Source organism: Lutjanus erythropterus, chromosome 7 (genome assembly GCF_056507025.1).
Source record: "Lutjanus erythropterus isolate fLutEry1 chromosome 7, fLutEry1.hap2, whole genome shotgun sequence".
Taxonomy (NCBI): domain Eukaryota; kingdom Metazoa; phylum Chordata; class Actinopteri; order Lutjaniformes; family Lutjanidae; genus Lutjanus; species Lutjanus erythropterus.
Genome location: NC_139323.1, coordinates 2,302,311 through 2,323,926, shown reverse-complemented (window position 1 = coordinate 2,323,926; position 21,616 = coordinate 2,302,311). Strand labels below are relative to the sequence as shown.

Sequence of the window (21,616 nt, the reverse complement as noted above, 5' to 3'; positions counted from 1 at the left end):
GCACCTCTTTCTTCAGTCTAAACCTGGGTTTGACTCAAGCTTGTTGGTTTTTCTACCTAGAGAGATCAATAAACTTTGTGTGGCAGAACTTTGTTGCTTCTCCAGTGATTTTTCCAGACTTTGCCTGATTCTTCTTTTTTGATGGTTTTGAACTTTGAAAATATACAAGTGATAACAGTGTTTTTTTATTGAGGTTTTTAGGGTGTTGTGGCTCTAAGCCCAGACCTTACTGGCCTATTTTTCTGAGTTTTTTTGTCACAACAACATCATATTCCATCTTTTCATTGTTTTATCTATATAGTTTTTGCTGAACATTATCTCTCCATGAGCTAAGAAAAGCTGCCATGGCTTTTATCACAGCAGACAGGAACATTTTGTCCTTCAGGTTAGAATCTGGAGATACACTAGAGAGTGACATTATGAAGTTGTATCGGATATGTGTAAGTATTGTTACTTGCCACACTTGTGGCTTCCTGAGGGCTATCATATTGTAAAGACTTTATGTAATTCTATCCACCTACTACACACAGCGTAGATTCTGTCCACACCACATGGACAATTAACATTTAGTCAGCCTACCAGGTCTAAATTGGGAAGGGAATGAGTGACAAGAGAGTGAGTGGGATGGATGGAGTGTTTGAAACACAGAGAGAGGGAAGTCATAGTGGAGTATTGGAGTTGATCACCATTAACAGACACCCACCATCCTCTATAATTGGAGGACATTGGGTACACTGAACTACTAAGAAGCAAAAACATGCCTGTTGGAAACAGAGAAGTTCATTATGTAATGAAATTAATAAGCAGATTTCCTCCCACTGTATGTTTAATTAAGGAAGTCTTATTTTAATCCAGATGCCTTTTTCTATAGAATTCTGTTGAGATTGCCAGATCAAACCCAGCTGCTCTGCTCTGTGATCCCAACATTACAGGCCAACCATACTGTAAATTACATGATCATGGTCTAAAAAAGTTGTTCCCAACCAGGAGTCACAGAGATCGGGTTGTGAGATGTTTAAAAGGTAGAGTCAGTGTGATTTATCCGAGCTGTTCATAAATGCATCAGGACGTGAAGTACCAACGTTTTAGGTTGGTGAAATGTCCCGAGCAGCAAAACAATGAGAAAAAATGAGGAAATCCAGGCAGAGGGCTGCAGGGTCTCTGCAGGGACAGACAGCAGCACACACTGACAGTAGGTCACCCGTGATGGTTGAAACAATATATTTATAGGAGGAGGAGTTTATAGGACTTCAAGGAAAATGTTGAAGATTATACCTTTAACAAGAGATGCAAGCAGATGCAGGCAGCACACTGTGTTCACACATATGTTCATTTGCAGTTCAGTAACACTATAACTCTATGACGCCCATGTCTATGATGCATTTTAACTGATGATAAACATAGTTATACTATCCTTAGAGCAGTTTATAATTAGTTATAAGCACCCATAAGCATTCATAATTCTTCATCACAACAATATTAACACATAATATGTGTTTGACACATTAAAAAGATGAATAAAATGTTATATTGTGCTGATAGCAATGTATCATTATAGTTAAAAGCATTCGAATATTCATAATGCTTTTTATTTATTTTAAATATTACATTACATTACATGCATACATTACAGCATTTTATAATGACTTATAAGATAGTACCACAGTACTTCATAACTGTTATAATGCTGACATTTTTATTTAAAACATTAAAGACTACTAACTACTATTAAATTAATCACATTATAATGCATTATAAGAGTAATTATAATACATTATGAAATTTATAATGAAATATGATTCTTGCCAAAAAAAATGTCAGCATGACCAGCAGTTATGAAGTATTATGACACTTGACTTTGTAAGTCATTATAAAATGCATAGTAGTTTTCAATTTAGCAGTTCAATTTCAAGTACATTTTTAATGCATTATAGAGATCATCATGATATATTAGGATCTTTTTTATAAAGCGTTATGCATATTTTGAGTGCTTCTAACTATAATTATACATAGCTTTAAGGACAGGATAATATGTTCTTGCTTGCAGCATTCACACCCAATTATATTTCATATATGTATTACAATGTATTAAGTTTGTCAAAGGAAGTGTTACTTTGAATTCTCTTCGAAATTTTTCCTCACAACTTATTGGATAATTTTACCTCTTGGGGTCTTGAAACACTTTTGAAATGAAACAGCAACAAGAGAATATCATATTGATCACAGGACAAATAAATAATGAGTTAGCTGGGTTGATGGGATTTTGCCCTTCACAATGCCCCTGTGTTTGTTCTAAAGTCCTGCACTGTTCCAATCTTTTGATTTACACTTTTGAGATTTATTTTAAACTTTCCAAAATCAGCACAGGAAAAGCTTTGGACCAGGCTACGCTTAAGTCACCTCATCTTTGCATGAGCATGTTTTCTTGTTTTGATTTTCAATGAGAAAGATTATGAAAAAGCATCCAGCTGCGTTCCCTTTTTCTACCCTCCTCCCCTCAAATTATGGTAGGAAGGAGGAAAACATGTTTACTATGCTTTCTCATTCTCTCTCCCTCTCCCTCCGCAAGTTGACAGCGCATCATAAATCCATCTCAGCCTGGAGGAAGAGCATCTCAAGGCTGCTGCATCTCTCAGACAAAAAAATGTCTTATTCTTTCAAAAAAAAAAAAAATCCTCCAGAGCTCCTGTAGAGAGGGGGGAGGAGGAGAGGGGAGGGGGAAGAGGAGCAGGAGCAGAGAGAGGAGAAGGAGGAGAAGAGGGGTGGAGGAGGAGGCTCAAAGAGAATTATTCATCCTCTGTTTGGAGAGCAAGTTTGTCTAAATGAGGCTTGGCGAGCTGCTATAGCAACACACAGATACCTCAGTAGCAGTTCGTAGTGTAGCCTTCAGGATACACACACACACACACACACACACACACACACACACACACACACACACACACACACACACATTTATACACCCCTGCTCATGCACAGATCCCCTCACATGTGCACCTACACACACCCTAACACTTCTTGACTTATCTCGGATGATGGACACCTCAGGGCCGCAGGCAAGGCATTAGAGACTGAGTGGGAATGCAGCTCCCAAACACTCTCAATTACAGTAAGGAAACGTCATAACCAGTGCGCATATGTGTGCACGTGTGCTTGTGTGTGCATGGTACATTTTAATATGTGGCTGATTGTATTTGTCCGGTCATGCTGTGCTGGAACAATGTTTCACTTGCCTTTCGCTGTGCTCATTTAATCCCTAAATTGGCTGATTACCAGGGCCACGACGTGTTGATGCATTCTAATGCCTTCAGAGATGACTGAGAGCGAGGAGCTCACAGTGACTGTGCCTGGCCCAAGGGTACAGTGATAACGCCAGTGGCACAACTTTTATGGAAAACTCCTTAACTCATCTTCAGTCCTGCATGATTTCCCAGATGGGTTTCTTTTGTTCTTTTATCATGAGCAGCATCTCACATTTACATACAACTCGGTGAAATCATTATTATTCCTGCTTTTTCTAACACCCACATCAGGTGAAAGAGAAGCGACATATTCCAGCCCTGTCTTTGTATATACAGTATATTACATTTACTTGCTAGTTATGTGTTTTCTCAGTCACATTAGTCATGTTTCCATCTGTGTGCATTTTGAAGTATTACGAAAAAGGTTGATGGAAACAGCAAAGTCTGAAAAAAACATACTCAATCCTTGCCAAAAAAAACAAAAACAAAATAGAGCTAATGTGCTTACCTTGAGATGGAAACACTTTTTTCACATAAATTCTGATGTGGCAAACATTGAGCTCACATTTAACTCTCTATTTTCACTCCCAACAGCCTCTTTTTCGTTCCCATGGCCCTATAAAGGGGTCTTGACATGGTTAGAATTTTTTTCAGAGCTCACCCTGAGGTTGGGCGCAAGGCACAGCATTGTACATCCTCTTTGCCTGGTATACAAATGGTTAAGCTAACTTTAGCATTGGATTTAGCTAAGTTCATGAACTGTATGACTAACAAATCTCGTAGCCCAACTGGACTGTTCACATTTCGTCATGTATTACGTTTACTAGCAAGATCATGGTGTATTTTTAATGTTGTGTTATAGAGTTTTGGGAACTCTTAGATTTCCTTGGTCATGTCTAGATTTGCTAAACTCTTTCAAGATTTTCACACATTGTTTTCCTTATTGTGACATTGTACCAGCATTAAAATGACCACTCTTGCGAGATCTTTCAGGGATCTGGGGTTCTCCTCAAATTTGACCATTGCTCTCTCCTTCCTCTGCTTTTGTCACTTCCTTACATCCGTGGTCGCTTCTGGTTATGTCATCACATGCAGGTGTTATCTCATTGATTGCGAGTTCAAATAATTTAGATGTTGAACTTTGAACACTCCGAGGGTAGCAGTGTGACCTCGTTGGGCACCACTAAGATGAAGTTTTGGCACACTTGTTTCCTTTTGAAAATTGTCTCTGGAACTCCTTTACTGAAAGTGGTTTACCATCACAAGCTCTAAATCATTATTTGCAATCCAATGATGTAACATGAATGTGACACATATATTAACTCATTTCAATGATGAGAATTTGATTGATTGAGTCTCAGGGCTGTTGCTTTGGACCTAGAAGCAGACACAGACACAGCAGGTTGTTGCAGACGGTAAGGTGGATTTATTGTGATAAATACTGGTGAAGGGGTTGAGGGGTGCTGGTGGAGGCAGAGGACAGGCAGGCAGATGAGCGGTTGAATGGATGGAAGAATGAGCTGAGATGGCATTTGTAGATGGCTGAGCAGAGACATAGGCACTGGAATCCTGAGGCACAGGAGAAATGAAAAGAACGAAAAGTAGCTCAAGGAAAAAACACAAGAATCTGACCTGATAGTATACCACTGAGCAGGCCGAAAAATGTGGCTCTAAATGGCTGGAGAGATGACTTCATGAGCAGTCTGTTGATGAGATGATTTCAAACAGGTGCAGAGTTCCAGCAGGTGCCTGGTGAGGTAGCCACGCCCACAACACACACACACACACACACACACACACACACACACACACACACACACACACACGCGCGTGCACACACACACACACAGAGGAGGAGGAGACACAGGGGAAACAGAGAGAGCACTAGGAAGAGTCACAGCCTGAGCCGTGACACTGAGTCCAGTGGGTGGTTACATTTAAGGAACAAAAACATTTAGACCAGGCCACAGGATTACGCAGAGATTGTGGTTTTGGGTAACTGTCAATATATAGTGTTTTGACGTTCAAGTCAGTGCAAACCTTTGGTTGACTCTCAGGATGGCAAACTCTGTCTGCATTTTTAAAAGGAAAGTAAAAACCTTTAACCTGGCTGTTAAGGTTTAAGTGGAAGCAGTGTTATAACCTTAGTAATTTAAGCTTCAATCATTATGTTTTACATTATTTTGTAACAACAACTAATGAAACAAACAAGTGTTTTGAGTGCCTAAACATGATCATAAAGTTGGGTAATACTTAAGTTGCTATGAACAGATATTGTAGAAAAAAAAAATCATACATTCAGTATCAATATTTGAAGAATGATGAAGACATGATGTGCCCAAATGCTGATCCGTATAATTACTATTCATGGGAAAATTGATGTGTAATTAAGTAGACGCACACATATGCAGAGCTCCTCTCTCCAGCTTCAAGCATTACTTGACCACTGTTCTCCTTGTGATGTCCAAATATGCAAAATCAGAGTCTGAGAGAGCCGCTTGAAGAAGTGCTGAGTAACAAACCATCCAGCAATTCCACTTGAGATAATTCTCACATGATGGAACGAGACACGACACTTAGAGCCAGCGAATACACTGAAACACTCCAGAGAGGCATTCCAGTGAAAATACTCTCAACTCTTCAACATGAGTGAAGAGCATCTGAGCGGCTGTAATGCAGTTTAGTACGATAGGTGGAACATTTCCTCGCAAATGACTGAGCTATCAGCTGTTTCATAATGCAGTCCTGTCCTACAAGCTCATTACGACTGATGCTACTGATGATAGTGAGAGGAGTTTGTTCATTTGTTCAATTAAAACATTGTAATGAAAACATAATGTAGATAAGTGGAGTTGTGCCAGTTATTCTGCAAAATTAAAGCAATTTCTGAACCAATCAACTACAAATAACATTGTCAGATAGAAGAGATGAAACAACCAGGAAATAAAGGAAGCATGTAAAAGATCATGCCAACAGTAAATTAAAAAGGTGGCGAGGTTTTAAACTAAGAATACAATGCATTCAGCCTGTCTGGACAGAAGAGCACAAACTTATCAGTCATATATTTGTAAATTAAAGCTTTAGACAGAGCAGTCCTTGTCCTTGGCTGTTGGGTCTGGCTGTCTGGACAGAGTGTTCACTCAGTCCTGTTTAAAGAGCACCTTCATCTTTTATTTATTTATTTTTTGGGCTTTTATGCCTTAAATCCATAGTACAGTTGAAGTTACGACAGGAAAAGGGGAGACAGAGTGGGGGAATGACGTGCAGCAAAGGGCCGCAGACAAGAGTTGAACCCATGGCCGCTGCAGAGGACTCACAGCCTCAGTACACAGAGCCAATGTTCAAGCAACTGAGCTGCCAGGCCACCACCTTTACGGTTTGATGCTGCCAGTAAATACTCAGGCATGACTTTCTTCACTTCATTCAAATCAATGGCCTGAATGATGGTAATGTAATGTTCCAAAAATGTAAGAGCGAGACTTTCCTTGCCACAAAAACAAGAAACAAGAGCATGGGTCATTTGTGACTGTCCTCTCTCAGAAACAAAGGCAGAAATTGTGTGATATTGTTCCAGTGCTACAAAGTCTCTAACAAAGCTGAGCCATGGATGGATTATGAGGAACTGGGCCCCTGGCACAGACATGCAAAAGGCCACCAACCCCTGCAGAGGAGTGAGACTCCCAGACTCTGATTCAAGATTCTTGCTGTCTAGTGGACCAACCCACGTTTCCGTTCTGAGGAGAACAATTAAAGAAACAGTATAAGATGTGTGCAATGCACAATCACCTGTAAGATTTGACATTGCACTTTGGTTCATACATAGGGACGAGGAAAAGCTTTTAAACTTTTCGAGCTACAAACCAATTTAGTTTTGGTCAAAATGCTCCCAACATTTTCAACTGATGGAAAATGAGACACAAAATTACTACAAAAGATGCAATGTTTGGTGTCTTTTTGTAGTTATTTGATCAACTCTCCAACAATGAATGTTAGGCACTTTAAACAGAGGCTCTGGGTCTGAGCCCAGTAGGCCCATTCAATAAATCCATCCATACATTTGCCTCCTTTCCTACCAACAGTCAACACTGCTTTCTTTTAACTGTGTCTACCTTCTTTTCCTAACTTTAACTAAGACTAATTAAATAGTTTGACTGTCACATCAGACCAATGACAGATTCTGCTTAGCATTTTGAGCAAAAATCAGAACACTCATGTCCAGACATGGCTTAGACAAACTTGACACATTAGCAGGTTTCTGGACAGGCCTCTTCTCAGGTCTCCCCAAAAATGTCCAACACATTCTAAATGCTTCTGCCAGAGTCAGAAAACTGAACACATCAGACCTATGATAAAGTCATCCTACCTTAGTTTCACTTACCTAATATGACCAAACCTGAAACATACTGTTGAGGTGGCAGAGAGGACATTTTTGGAGCTAGTGACAAAGAATTGTGTTAGTAGTAGTCCTCTTGGTCACCCATTGCAAGTTGACAGCTGATCCGAGGTATTTTCCACGTCTTCTCCTCCTCTCTTTCTCTTGTTCCGGCGGATGGCCCCTACCCTTAATAAAGAGCCTGGATACACTTGAGGTTTCTGACCTGTTAAAAGGAAGTTTTTCTTTGCCACAGTCACCTCAGTGCTTGCTTTTGGGTTTGAACAGTTAGCTCTATAAAGAGTATGTCTAGACCCGCTGTATTTGAAAGAAAAGTGCCCTGAGATAACTTTTTTATGATTTGGAGCTATACAAATAAAATTGAATGGAACTGAGCTGAACTGTTTTTCATCTTATGGTGTTAGACAGAAGCTCGAATTTGTAGCACTCCCTGAAGCCACCAGAATTAGTGGCATACTTCTGTAGTGAAAATGTTTGTTTGTGTGAATGTGGGATGGATCCTACAAATATAAGTCATCCGTTTTTACACTTTCAGTCTAAGAACAGTCAAACTCATAGATTTTACGTTCCACTTGCCCTGCTTTGACGCACCGTTTGACCCGGCATTTTACCCCTTAATCTCTGACACGCCTGTCACCCTGAAGCACGGGAGAAACCCCGCCAATGAGGTTTTTTATGTCATTAGAGGGTTTGAACTGAAAGTAGGCCAGCTATTTCTGACTCATTTTCATTACCGCTAAAAGTCAGAAACACTGTAGGAAAGTGGAACACCCGAGTAGAATGGAGCGAGAGCTCTCTAAGTGTCTATGTGTGTGTGCATGTGTGGGGCTGTGTGCAGAGCTATGAGGCACTCTCACCGGTTCACTGAAGGGCCAATTATTTACATGGCATCACTGCAGAGCAGACAAGAGAGAGTACAGGCATGTACTGTCTCCTGTCTGTCTGTCTGTCTGTCCTGTTAAATGAAAACAAAACGCACACTCTCTATCAACCTACTTTCGCGCCTTGCATGCGTGCATGTATGTGTGAGGGCAGAGTGATAGAGAGACGCAGATGGAGGGAAAAAACAGGGAAGAAGCGAGATGGGCAAAGCGAAACAGAGTGACAGAGCAAAGAAGTAGAGTGGCAGAGAAAGACTTCTGTGGGTACTGCATACATCTGATTCTACCAACAAATATATGCTAGAGACCTGACCGGAGTTGTGTCTCTGGTCACTTGATGATTATAAGTTCAATATTCACTTCTCTTTTGTGTCCGTTTTGGTCTCCATGAACTCATTTTCAGAGCCTCTTTTCCGAAAATGATGCATCTGGAAACTTAGCTACACAGACCACTGCTAATATTTGCATCACAAATCAACTCATAGCTACACAGACCAACCTCCTTCTTTAGCTGCATAGACCAAATGCTAACATTAGCTACACAGACCAACCACTAACATTAGCTGCACAGAACTACTGCTAACTTTAGCCACAGAGACCATTACTAATGTTAGCTACACAGACCAATCTCCTACTTTAGCTACACAGACCAACTGCTAACGTTAGCTACACAAAACAACCACTAACATTAGCTGCACAGAACAACTGCTAACTTTAGCTACACAGACCAAATGTGAACTTGAACTACATAGACCATTGTTAATGTTAGCTACACAAACCAATTAATAGCTACACAGGCCAATCTCCTACTTTAGCCACATAGACCAACTGCTCACTTTACCTACATTGAACAACTGCTAACGTTAGCTACACAGATAAACCGCTAATGTTAGAGGTAATTAGAGGTAGTCAAAAGCAATGAAAAGAAATCAAGTTAAATGACTTTGATATGGTTACACTTGAATTAGATTACAGACTACACTTTTTAACAGGTAATTAGTAATTGCTGGCAAAGCCTGAAGCAGGACTGCAGCTCAGCATTTTTTACTTCAGCTTCCCTTCGTAGCACGTGTGTCTCCTTTCTGAATATTCCCTCCTTTGTTTTCTTGGCAGTCGGCGTGGCACGGGGACATTGTAACCTTTTTTATCCCTCTGTTTTCATTAAAACATCCATGGAGAGGAGAGGCAAAACTCTGCAAAGCTCCTGCAAACCTCGGCCAATTAGCTGTGTTGCTTCACAGTGCTCAATGCCAACAGCAAGTGACATTTCACTCAAACCACCGACACACACACATACACATACACATCTGGGACATATACACACCTACACATGCACATAAACATGAGCCGGAAGGTAAACCCACCCACACACATTCTCACATACTGTACAGACATGACGCACATGCAGCTGTGTCCTGAGGTACATACATTATGTACAATACACACACAAAGATGCACGTGTATAGTACACACATGAACACATTCCACACAGACAGAAAGTGTAAAAGAAGGGATTAAGAATTAATTTGCTTCCTATTTAGCAGTGTGGCTTATATCAAAGAGACAACTGGCTTTGTCTACAGACTGCTGTAGGCTGCAGGGCTGATTGGTCTAAATTGGCTCTGTGACAGCTGTGGGTGAGTGTTTGCGTCTATATGCGTGTGTGTGTGTGTGTGTGTCTGAGAGCCTTATCAGTCTGTGGCAATAAAGTGTGTGATGTGTTGAGGCTGGGGTCATAGTGAAAGGACTTTTCTGGTTATCAGCATTCACAATGCCACAGGAGACAAGCCGTCCATACACAATGTGACATGAAGAGTGGGACAGACAGTCAAATCAGTGCAGTGCTAGTGTTTCTCAAAAGGAAGACTACATTTCCCATAAACCTCATTACTTGCTGTGCCTATTTTTCCTTTTGTGTGAGATATAGTGGGATCTAGTAGGCAGAAATTAAATATAATATCCATATTTTCATTACTGAAAATAAGAATTATTGTGTTTTTCATGTTACTACAGTAGCCCAGGCCAGGCAAACCAAACACTGGCTCTGTATACATCCTGTCGTGTTTTTCACAAGCTTACCGGCCACTGTAGTTTCTCCTACACGCTTGGAAGGGGAGGGTGAGACAAAATGTTTTCAATCTGCAAGCTGGCTGCTACATGCCACTAAAGCCCACACACTGTCCCATTAAAAAAAGGACAGCAATGAGGCATGGCACCAAACCATGAGACATCGTTTTTGTAATATCTACCAGATATTGACATGAATGAATGGTTTTTAAAAAAAAAATCAACAAAAAAACAAAAGAATTTCAATTCAAATACAGAAGAAGTCATGTTGCAAATTTGCTTTTCAATGATTATTAGCCGTTTTTAAGGGATTTGTAAAGGTTTTGTGTATGAAATGTAGCTTGAATAAGTAAAAATATTATTCAAAATGGGACATTAATTTAATATTTGATATATTGTTTTAATTTGTTTCAGACGTATGTAACTTTATGTATCTTCTGATTACATTTCACAATGTATTTCTGCTTCATTGACAGATAAGTGTGTCATAGGGCTGATTTTTTGCCTATTGCATTATCATCAGAGTGCATAGATTGACTATAAATGCTTATCACAATGAAATCTTAATACAAAAAGTCACTGCATGAGGACAAATTAACCAGACAGGAAGTGGACACTGTGTGCAAGAAACTGTGGGAATGCAACTCTGAGATTTGACCAGGCTCTTGTCAGACCGACTTTTGGTGGATCTTTCTGTTAAAAAAAACACAGAAGAAGAAGAAGAATATTTGGCCAAAGCCTTGGCTTACATATTTTCCAATTATTCTTTGACTATCACTTCTAGAATTTAGTGAGAAAAAACACTTTTTGAAAGATAAAGTCATGCAGCACATTTCTTGCCAAATCTGAATCAGTTGGACACAATGTACTGTTAGTGCAGCACAAAAACCAGGAGAGAGCGCCTGTCTCCTCAGTGCTGTTTACAATAATAACATTGCCATTTTAAATATGATATTAGAGAGGTGCATGATAGAAAAGTAGAGAAAAGAAATGACAAAGGGAATGCAGAGATGAAGAAAGTGCAGGAGCAAATACCAGTAGAGAAAAAAAATGTATCAGCTGAGTGGAGGATAGGGAGAGAGGACTGGTTGAAATTGGGGGCAAGTGTAAGGCAAGGAGGAGGAGGAGGGGGGAGTGGAGAGGAGAAGCATGGCTTCAAAATATAACAGTGATGGTGCTCCTACTGAGAGAAGGTAAATAGAGATGGAATAAAACATGGAGGGAGGGAAAAGGAGTGGCATACACCTGCAAAGTGAGGTATAACTGGGGTTAAAGTGAGACCAATACACTGTGTCAGGGTCAGTCTAGTCAGTGAATAGGACTGTGAGTTCTATTCTGGTCAATAAAAATGGGACATTGCTATTTTGTCGCCTTTAATGCGAACAGATTGCACCAGAGTGTATATGATATTTTCTTGAGTATCAACAGTTTTGATCGGTAAACAGTGACCCTCAGAAAACCCCCAACATCATTGATCTCTGCTTTCTTCAGACCTTGAAGACACTGCAGTTTTTATCTTCCTACTGTCTAGACAGAAGACTGTAAATAAACCGCTTTTCTCTGCTCCAGTCAGAACCTCCATTTCTTTAGTGTTTTCTTTCTTAAGCAAATAGACGAGCAGGTGGAAGAGCAACATAAAGAAGACCAGTGTCTCGGTTGAACTCTAACAGAGACACTGACTGAGGCAAAGACGGAGGAATAGAAGATGCTTGTAGGGAGGAAACAGGTTCGGAGGTGAAGAACTAGGAAAGGGCAAATAGAAAGTCCAACCAGAAGCCACAATTTGACTGAAGGTTGCTTTTGGTATAAAAACCAAAGATACCTGGTAGGTTTAGGCACTAAAACCACATGGTTACGTTTAAGTTATAGGTAAGTTAACTTATGTTACTAATAATTTAGCATTCCTAATAATGAAATTATGTTCAAGTCTCCCGTTAAAAAGTGCTAAAATACTGCTGTGAATAACTTACAATGCTCCAGCACTGATACATTTTGGCCAAACTGTTGCCCTCACTGGGGAGCAGAAACTTTAACAGCATTACTCACCTCCAAAAGTAAAAAATCTGTGGATTTATTGATTTTTCATTTTCTGTCCTTTGGGAGTAAAGTATAAGAAGAGCTCTGTCCTGAAAGTGGAAACAAAAATTACCAAGAGTGATCACATCATCAGGGGGAAAGCTGCTCCACTGACAGCTTCTCTGGACTAATGGCGTGTTTTTTTGTTTTTTGTTTTTTGTTTTTTTTTTCTGCCTCACAGCTGCAAGCTTATTTTGTTCAGCTAGATAAGACATCACAAGAAAAGAAGGTCAGGTTACAAAGGTCAGGGATCTATGAAATTATATAAAGGTTGTTAAGTAAGAAAAAGAAGGGCTAAAACGGAACCTGGAAAGAAAACAGAAGAAAAGCACATGTACAGCACATGTAGGAGCCAAGTTTCAACAACATCATATACTAAAAGTAAAAGTAAATATGTTTCAGAATAAAAGAAATGTTATTATTGGATGACAGTTATTTATGCAAAGTTTAAACATCATTTGAATGTTGCTTCAGGTAAATGATAGTTTTAGCATGATTTGACAACTTATTTGTTGATTCTATTTTGTATTAATGATGTTTCTGACTCACAGTCATGTACACATGCCATAAACATGCACCAAGACTGTAACTAAAGAGTTTACACAATATCAAGTTAATTTTATTTTTTTATTTTATTTTCTACTCCACTTTTTATTTTTATTTCAGTGTTCTCACACCTAGATGTAGTTTTTAGTTCATTTTATTTAACTATGGGGGCAGAGGTGTCCATGTAAGTTCATGTCATAACCACTGTTAAGTTCAATGATATCCCACAGTGGGATGTAATTTCTTACCGGTTAAAGAAGCATGTGAAGTCTGACAGAGACAGGAGAGTAAAATAAGTCAAAACTGAAGTTTTTCCACTTTGATTTTCTGCTCTTATTTCTGTTATCAAAGAGTCTGCTGTAGCTGACATTCTGATTAGATCTCAGACACCATGGTTATTTTCCAGCCCAGAGGCAATGCCTGGGACGTGTGTGTGTGTGTGTGTGTGTGTGTGTGTGTGTGTGTGTGTGTGTGTGTATTTATGTGCGTATGCGTACATGAATCTCATGTATTTGGTGCCCTGTTGAGCCAAGATTGGGTGAGTAGCCTTTTGATGAGCAGAGAGATTGTTATATCCTCAAACGCCTCAGAGATGGATCTGTCCTTCATCTTCTATCAGGTGAGGGGAAGAGCTCTCGCTGTGACACACATCATATTATGTGTCTGTGTTTGTGTGTGTGTGTGTGTGTGTGTGTGTGTGTGTGTGTGTGTGTGTGTGTGTGTGTGTAGTGGCAGCTGTTGAAAAGTTTTAGCACATCATGAAATATTTTGTACTTTCTAATGACACATTACCAGAGATACTACAATAATGAACATCTTTGTACTTTTTTGTGACTTTCATTTCACTGTGCAGCCCCGTGTTGTGTAATGACCTTGATACTTTGATGTCTGCAAAATTACTTATTAGGTTTGGAACTGTTGATCAGACAAAACAAGATAACTAAAATGGGTGTTTCCATCAATATATTTGGATATTGCATTACAAAAGGTTGATGGAACAGCAAAATTAAAAAAAAATCTGCAAAAAATTTGTCTTCTGTGTTTTTGCCTTTTTTGATAAACAGTTAATGCTGCAATGGGAGATGGAAACAGCTGTTCTGAATAAGCTCTGATGCAGCAAACACTTTGAGAGAAGAATAAGGTGAAGCTGTTTCCGCTGTCAGTGTCAACTGTTCAATGAAAGAATAACCACAACTCACCAAATTGAAAATAATTCCTCAAAAGTTTGTCCATTTTTCTCTCATAGACGGTCAAAGCATCTGGTTTTGTTTCTTCTTCTTTGATATTTTCTTTGCCAATCACAACCTTGACTTCATCTACTCTGACATTTCAAAAGTTTGCTTCAAATTTGCCTGACAGTTATATAAAAACAGGGCTAATGATGGTGGTAAAACAAAGAATATTTCACAGAATTATTAAAGATTCTCTCCAGACTTGTTTTAAGTCATATAAAACTAAGAAAACTAAGCTTCAAGTTTCCACATCACACCTGTGTAACTTGACCCTGATTGGCTTCCATACTAGCTGACACAAATTACACACCTATGCACAGTTGTTAAACTGAGATTCTTTCACTGTTCAAGGACTTCATTGTCATTGTGCAAGCCCCACAAAAGTGCAATTGTGTCACCCTCAAAGATTTCCATATATTTCCGAAGAGAGAATAAATAAGAATAAATAGACAGGAATGAAAGGAAACAGCAATAACAAGTACAAACAAAACAAGCAACATAAAGTATGAAATCCAATCAGATAGAAAATATCTAAATAAATATAGATGTGCTATGTAAAGTCAATATTTCTGTTAGGTTTCTGTCACTTTCATTTACATTGTAACCACTGAAATGAATGAAAAGGGGGACAAAAACTCATTTGCAATAAATATAGAACAAAATACAAGTAACAAGTACGCAAAATCACTCAATATGAAGTATGGAAATATTTTCTTCTTCAGCAGATAAATGTGAAAAAGGCTTTCTGCTCAGAGAGGTTCAAATATCCCAGTCAGACAATGGAGAGGGACTTTGATTTATCAATGAAATGTTCATGTTAATCTCAGCACTGGCTTGAGTGTTTGAGATTTAGCAGCTGAGTTATCATGCCATTATTGAGGTGATGGATTTGTGTTGGATAGAGAGAGCAGGAAATCAAAAGTACACTGGATGGCTGGAAAATAAGTGTCAAAAACCAGTCTTTACTCATGACCGTGCCTGTTTTCAGATTGTGAAATCTTGGCAGATTCAGAACTTAACTGGTCTGTTAAGTTTTTCCATCACTTATATAGGACAGAAAATAGTGGCACAGCTGAGGGTTTTTGGCTGCCAGAGCAGCTAATTCAACTGACAGACATAAAATCCTAAAAGACTTATAACACGATTACCACAGGCTGGTGGTTAGTATTAATTTCAAGCTCTACTTGCAATATTTTGATATTTAATATGTGTGATGGCTGCCAGGAATTTCCCAAGTCAACAAGCTTCCGTAACATGACAGTGTAACAGCCAGCAGAGCAGAGGATCAGACGGAGCAGCCTGTTGACACTCTCTGGCTGCGGTGGTAATAAAGCCGAATGATGGCAAACAGCAAGACACAATTTCAGCTCAGCGATGGAAAATAAAGCTGTGTAATGAAAGCACAGATGTAATCTGTACACTGTCTGCAGAGGGAGAGACAGCACAAGAAAGATTGAGGCGCAGGGAGAGAGTCATTTCTTCAGATCGATAGAGAGATGAAAAAATTTGTTAATAGCGCAGTTTTGGTGACAGCGAGGAGTGTTGCTATTGTTGCTTTTTCTCTGAGAATGCATGATTCATCAAAACTGTTTTTTTTCCCTCCTGCTTTGTCACACTGTTCCTTCTTCTAGATGGAATGCATGAAATGGTGCAGACATGACATTTAATTAAGATTTTAGTATTTAGTTAATATAATAACAAACCAGACAGGCACAGAGCTGTTGATAGAGACATAATAATCTTTTTTTTTTATTCTTTGCAGGAGAGAGGACAATATTTTCAATCAAGACTGTATCTGCACTCTCCTAAGCAGCTGTGTGAGCCAAAGAAAACACACAACTGCCCTGATTTTGTTGCAGTTGCCAGTTTATAAAGTAGCAGTCTCTATCTACAGCCTATTGAAGCCCATTTTTTGCCAGTTAATGAAAAAAATTATCCCCCATAGTAAGTCAGAGATAAAAAGCCATAACTACAGAATAAAAATATGTAATGAAAAGTCATAACTGAGATGAAATATCATAATTATGAGACAAAAAGATGCAAAAGTCACAATTCCGAGATAAAACGACATAATGATGGAATAAAAAGTTGATTAAGTTAAGTTAATTAAGATCAAAAGATTAAATTATGAGATAAAAAGTCATAAATCTGAGCTAAAAAGTCAATTATGAGATAAAAAGTTAAGATTGAGATGAAAAGTCATAAATTTGAGATAAAACTACGGGTCATGAGAAAAAAAGTCAAATCAAAGTCAACAGCGTTTGGACCAATTTTTCAGTTCTTTCCTGTAAGCAATATTTTCATTGTCGTTTCATCTGTCAACCACTTTCTCTATTACTTGATCAGTTATTTGATTCATGAAATGTCACAACTTATTGTTTTGTCCACAACCGAAAGATATTCATATATCAGAGAGGAGGAAAGAAACCAGAAAATATTCACGTTTAAGAAGCTAAAATCAGAGACATGGATATTTTTTCTCAGAAAATTACTCAAAATGATAAATTGATCATCACAATGGATGCAGTTTAATTTAATATTTGATAAATAGTAATTTACTGCAGTATTTCATTTGTATTGTTAGTTTGTCCAGCTGTTCCTTCTTTTGTTGTGCACAATTTATTGAGAAAATGTTGAAATTTCCGCCCAGTGAATCATTTTTTCACTAGAGGTCATGATAATAAATTGAACCGTGTATTTTAAACTGTAATCCTACTAATAATCCACATTTTTACTGAACATATGTGTAATGTGTTCACATCTTTGTTTTTTCTTTTTACCTGTAACTGAACAGAGATACCTGCTTGTATCCATGATAATAATGATGAGCTGTCAGCAGGCTCACTCTGCTGATTTAATGTTATAATGTTTGGAAACAACCTGTCCTCTGATCTGTGGTTTTATTGTCTGCTCTCATATTGTATTACACTGCACAGAAACAGATTACATCATTATTTACCCTCCCTCCTCCATCCATTATTTTGTCCTCCACTCACTTGTGTAGTTACTCCTCTGTTTGTGCGTCCTTCCCCTCTTTTTGCTTTTCCTCTCTGTGCTTTTAGTAGCAATATATGGGTCAGTCAGCTATGATGAATTAAAACTATGTGCGTGTGTCTGTGCGTGTGTGATATATTACAGCATTGTGTGTGTGTGTGTGTGTGTGTGTGTGTGTGTGTGTGCGTGTGTGGGGTATGTGTTTGATATATTAAAACAGTGCGTGCGCTGCATCCATCTCAGGCAGCCGTTCTGTGCCGGCTATAAATCACCATCAGTTTCAGCGTCACATCCAGGAAAGCTGACAGGAGATGCCACACCACAGCACCAGGACGCAGTTTGTGTGTGTGTGTGTGTGTGTGTGTGTTTCAGGCTGGAGGCCACCAGCTACTATGCTAATACTGTAAACCTCACTGGAGGAGGAGGTAGAATATGGGCTAAATTATCCACATTTACAACCAAGACACACAGTTAATGATTTAAAACCTGAATTCTAGTTATTTTATTCTGTGATTTTTAAAGTATTTCCAAAGTCTAAAACACCTTTTATTGACAGGGATAAGTTTGTCATGGAGAAATTAGAAGTATTAAATAAAATATGGGTGTGTGTAATCTCCAAAGAATTACAGGAATGCTTTATTATAATGAGAAACATTAAGGAGGATTGAGGAAGATAGAAATGATCAGATAGAGGACACTTTTAAATTAAAAGGATTCCTGCAGTGTTCACAGAGAGCCATGTTCTGATTGACTTTCATCTTTAAAGCTTTAGTAGAGCAGGGTCTTAAATGTATTCTACAGAAGAATATAAGGGTTTTACTTAATGGGTGGAAGAGCAGTCTTCTGAAAATAAAAAACTGTGTGGAATTCAAAAAAGTGGGTCCCTACAGATTATTTCCATAAGGAGGGGGAGGGAAGAGACAGTGATTCATGAAGAATGAGATGAAGAAAGATACTTTGAATCCTGAGCATTTTTTAACACTTTAAGAATTTAACTCTGCATTCTAAGCAGGGGTGGCTGATTCATTATTTTGTAGGTCTGAGTTTTTCCCCAAAAATGTTGCCCACAATTATTTTTTACTCATTATACAAAAAAATTAAAATTCCTAACAAGTAAGATGATCAGGAAAGATACTTGGAATCCTGAGCTTGTTTTTTATTCTCAAACTTTAAGAATTTAGGTAGCTGTGCATGATTCATTGTTTTGTGGGTCTGAACTTTTCCCAAAAATGAATTTCCTAGAAAGCAGCCCAGAATAATTTGTTACTCATTATTAAAAAAAAATTAAACATTCCCAGAAAGAAAGATGATACGATATTTGGAATCCTGAGCTTTTTTTTTTTTTTTTTTTTTTTTTTTGTCAGTTCTTAAACTGAATTCTTCCCAAAAACTAATTTCCTAGAAATTATGCCCATAATTAGTTGGTACTAATTACAGAAAAAAAGAGAAAAATTCCTGGAAAAGAAAGTGTCATTTACACCCACCTAAATATTTATTGATTATTATATTTTCAGTCATTATTTTTTCTATTACTCTCATTCTCTCTTCCACCAACCAGTCGAGGCTTCACAAACAGATCCTGGTTCAGCTGGAGCTTTCTGCCAGTTAAAATTGAATTTTTCCTCACCGCTGTTGCCAAGTGCTTGCTTATGGTGGGAACTAAAGTAAATAATATAATAAAGGGCACAGTCTAGAGCTGCTCTGTATGAAAAGTGCACTGATATTATTTTGTGCTATATAAATATAAAACTGACTTGACATATTATTTAAAAGTTTTTTCCTGTGTGCAAGTCTGTAGACAAGATTGATTTTTTTTTTTGCATGTTCAGATGTCCAATGAAGTAAATGAAATACCTGACATGCACTCTGTTCAATCAACAAAATGATCTGTCTGTATCTGTACTGGGACTTAAGACCAAAGTTATATCCAAAGTTCTGATAAATTGTGTGTTTTATTTTCTAACTTAACTCTCTATAGAATGACTTTTCCACTTTTGGAGGAAAAGTTTTTGGGACCTTGGGGGTCCCTGATAATATATCCATCATTAAATTTGAGCCCCCATCTCCCCTAACCAGATTTTGTTTTGTGCTAGAAGGGTACTAAAACTCCAAGGTTTTGTATAGTGAATTGTATTACAATACCTTGAAAAATATTGATATTCGACACCATATTTGATATCACTGAAAGGAACTGACATAAAATTTTAGATTCTTATTAAAAGCTAAATATGACAAGGCTATAGAGTGACAACAGCTGTTCAACCTGAGCAAATGAGATGAGTAACAAAAAGAAGACAGCGCTGTGCGTCAGTGACAGGAGTTGGGACTGTGCAGCCGCTGCAGGGGTCTGTGTGTCAGTTCACTGCTGGAGAGAAGTGAGAGCAACAAAGTGCAGCTGGTACCAGAGTAACAATACTGTGAAAAATGAGTTTTGAAAGTAATCCAAATGTTCAGTGTGGCCATTTTTTGGTATTTCAATATTTTTGACAACACGAACATGAGGAGTTGTTTAGTTGGTTGGATTTGTTTGCTGTTTTGACTTTAAATCTTATAATTATGATTGATTAGAGCCATTTGTGGTCGATCTTTGTTCTTGTGTCTATTTCCTTTAACTGTCAGTAAATAGTAAAGTAAAAACATTGACTCTGGTCATAATTGCATATCTGAGCATCTCTACACTTTGATATGATATTACCTGAACAAAAGTGGTTTAAATGTACAATGTTGCCCTGAGGCAACAAACAAAAACACACAGTTTTAATATATAAATAATAAGATAATTATTTTTTAAACAATCAAACATGCTTCTTTGTATATAATTTTATAAATAATATTTATAAATAATATTTCCATTTAAATTTGATAAAAAGTTATATTCATTCAGTTATATTCATCATCCACCTGAAGACAAAAGGCCACACCCACTTCAGACCCTCATTTTATTGGACACAGTCGTGTCTTGTAACATTATATGTATTGTTTTTATTTGAGTAAATGAACAGGGTGGTGTAAGGGTCAGAGAGTGTGTTGCCTGAGGGCTAAGACTCATTGACGATGCAATTATTGCTCCTACAAGGCATCAAAATGTGTAATATCAGTATATAATTAATTAGGAAATATATTTACACATGTTTTATGAACTATCTGAACCCCTACCACCTCACCTTTAACTGGAGGATATTGACAAATCAGAGACTGAAATAAATGTTTTATAAATCCAAATATTCAGTTTTGTATTTGAAATAGAGCTACAAATATATAAATGTAGAAAATTTTAAATTCTGTAGTTGAAGGCAATAATCTTGGTGTATTAAATCAGTGACTGATTAACGTAGATGCAATCTTTTTTAAAGGGATAGTTCACCCTAAAATGAAAACTCAGTCATTATGTACTCACCCTTATGACATTTGCAGGTCAGGTTTAGTTTTTTAGTCCACAAAACACTAATGGAGTTTCACAGGAAACCAGTGCTGCAGAATCTCCCAAACAATGGAAGTGAATGGTGACCAGTTTGAAAAAATAAAATGCCTCCATACTGCTCATCTGGTGTAATCCAAGCTTCCTAAAGACCCAACATGCCAAGTATGCTTGAAAGATGTCATCTACACCATGTTTTTAGCCTGAATCATCACTGTAGATCCTTAGCTTGGAGCCACATCCATGTGCATGAGCACATTGTCTGAACTGGGTGTGTGTGGTGTGACTGTGTGTGAACAGCATGGCTGTGCCTTATGAGACTTAGATTATACCAGATGAACAGTATGGCAGGGTGGATGAACATTTTATGGGGTTTCTTTTTGTTGTTCCTTTTGAAGCCTGGTCACCATTCACTTCCATTGTTCGGGAGATTTTACAACACCTTCAATCAGCATGCCGACTGAAGGTATGCTGGTTGAAGGCGTTGAAGGCGTGAGTAGATAATGAATGAATTTTCATTTTTGGGTGAACTATCCCTTTAACGATACTGAGGTAATTATAGAGGTGTCTTTTCTGAATAGTAACAAGCGTTTTTGTATAGAACAAATATCTGTTTCCAGGGATTATATGTGCTTTCCAAAATAATGTTTTTGGATTTGGGTGCATCCCTAGTCATTGTGTCATATTAATGCAAAATCCATGTTCATGTTCAAGTTCACAGCATTCCCTAAAATGATATAATACAGCAACAGTAACAACATCAGTAA

At 38.1% G+C, this 21,616-nt stretch overlaps 1 protein-coding gene across 11 annotated transcripts in view; it reads left to right on the top strand.

Moving 5' to 3' along the window:
* nlgn1 (neuroligin 1) overlaps positions 1-21,616 on the top strand; it is a 421,649-nt gene that overhangs the window by 239,555 nt on the left and 160,478 nt on the right. The gene's annotated exons all lie outside the window — the stretch shown is intronic.